The sequence below is a fragment of the Triticum aestivum genome, chromosome 2A (assembly GCF_018294505.1).
Source record: "Triticum aestivum cultivar Chinese Spring chromosome 2A, IWGSC CS RefSeq v2.1, whole genome shotgun sequence".
NCBI lineage: Eukaryota > Viridiplantae > Streptophyta > Magnoliopsida > Poales > Poaceae > Triticum > Triticum aestivum.
The window spans coordinates 432,573,681-432,576,176 of NC_057797.1; positions in this window are offsets into that span (position 1 = coordinate 432,573,681).

The following is a 2,496-nucleotide window of genomic DNA, read 5'->3' on the forward strand; positions in this document are numbered from 1 at the left end:
CTTCATTGTATCCGGTAGAGGAATTGAAGCAAATCCAGCCAAGATCCGAGCTTTGTCACAATTGGATATCCCAAAGGACCTCAAACAAATACAAAAATTAACCGGATGCGTGGCGGCTTTAAGCCGCTTCATCTCCCGCTTGGGAGAAAAGGCACTACCCCTCTATCGCCTCCTTCGGCGCACCGAACACTTCGAGTGGACGGATGCCGCCACGGCCGGACTTGATGAAATAAAAGCCATATTGGCAACAAACCCAGTCCTGGCCGCGCCAAACACCGGCGAACCAATGTTATTGTACATTGCAGCAACACATCAAGTTGTCAGCGCAGTGCTCGTTGTCGAGCGGGAAACAGATGGACACAAATTCCCCCTTCAAAGGCCGGTCTACTACGTATCCACTGTCCTCACTCCATGCAAATCACGGTACCCGCATTATCAAAAGATTGCATACGCGGTATTCATGGCATCCCGGAAGCTACGACACTACTTTCAAGAGTGTTCCATAACAGTAGCCTCGGAAGTACCACTCAACGATATTATCAACAACCGCGATGCAACGGGCCGGATTGCAAAATGGGCCATCGAGCTTCTCCCGTTCGATATAACCTATAAGCCACGGCGAGCTATTAAATCGCAAGTTTTGGCCGACTTCATCGCAGAATGGACGGAGGCCGAGCTCCCTAAAGAGTACGGCACATATTCAAACTGGATTATGCATTTCGACGGCTCCAAAATGTTGGCCGGACTGGGGGCTGGCGTCGTCCTGACGTCCCCCACAGGAGACACAGTCCAATATGTGCTCCAGATCATGTACACGGATTCCAACAATGCAGCCGAATATGAGGCCCTCCTACATGGTCTCCGGATAGCAGTATCCATGGGTATCCAGCGCCTAGAGGTACGCGGGGATTCAAACCTCGCGATATCCCAAATAAATGGAGACTTCGACGCCAAGGACCCAAAAATGGCAGCTTACCGCAACGCCGTCCTAAAAATGTCAGCTCGGTTCGAAGGGCTGGAGTTTCACCATATAGCCCGAGAAAACAATCAAGCAGCGGACGTCCTGGCACGCATCGGAGCAAAACGCGATGCAGTCCCCCCCAACATCTTTTTGGAAAGATTGTTCAAGCCATCCGTAGCATGGGAGGGGGAACCCGCAAATAACAGCCCGGACCCAGCCGCACCACTCGACGCCGAACAATCTGACACAATTGGAGGCTCTGCCAATGAAATTACACCTTCAGCCCACGTAATAATGGCGGTTATCGCCCCGTGGACAGAACCATTCCTAGCCTACCTTACTAGGCAGGAACTCCCGGAGGACCAAAACGAGGCCCGCTGCATAGTGCGGCGATCTAAAGCCTATAGAGTCCATGAGGGAGAGCTTTATAAGAAAAGCACTACCGGAGTCCTTCAAAGGTGCATCTCCGAAGAGGAAGGGCGGAACCTTCTGGCTGAAATTCATGCCGGACTCGGTGGTCACCACGCCGCTGCTCGGTCCCTTGTTAGCAAGGCTTTCCGTACAGGCTTTTATTGGCCGACGGCCCGGGCAGACGCTCAGGACCTAGTCCAACGATGCGCTGGTTGCCAACTTTTTGCCAACCAAAGCCATATGCCACCCACCGCACTCCAAACTATACCCATCACCTGGCCTTTTGCGGTCTGGGGGCTTGACATGGTCGGACCCCTTAAAGGTGGGACCGATAGGAAAAAATACTTACTGGTCATGGTGGATAAATTCACCAAATGGATAGAAGCCAAGCCTGTTAAAACGGCCGAATCCGGACCTGTGATAGACTTCATATCCGGGGTTGTACACCGTTATGGCGTCCCCCACAGCATCATAACCGATAACGGTACAAACTTTACCGCCGACGAGGTAAAACTCTGGTGCAAAAACATGGGCATCAAGCTCGATTATGCTTCCGTCTATCACCCACAAACCAACGGCCAGGTCGAACGTGCAAATGGTCTTATCATGAGCGGCATTAAACCCAGACTGGTGCGGTCCCTCAAGGAATCTAACACGCACTGGGTAGAGGAGCTCGACTCCGTGCTATGGGGGCTGCGGACCACGCCAAATCGCACCACCGGATACACACCATTTTTTATGGTGTACGGCGCAGAGGCAGTTCTGCCCTGCGACATAATTCATGACTCACCTAGAGTGCGCATGTACGAAGAAAGAGAAGCCGAGCTCGATCGGCAGGACAACTTGGACGCCTTGGAGGAGGAGCGTGACGTGGCAAAAGCCCGTTCCGCATTTTATCAACAGCAGGCCCGAAGATATCAAAGCAGAGAAGTACGGGCCAAAAATTACAATGTTGGCGAACTAGTTCTACGCCTGCCGGATAAGAAAAAGGACAAACTCAAGCCCAAGTGGGAAGGTCCATTCATAATCGACCAAGTCCTGACTGGTGGGGCGTACCGCCTGCGAGATGCGTCGGATAACCGACTCGAGCCGAACCCGTGGAACGCCACCCGTCTCCGAAGATT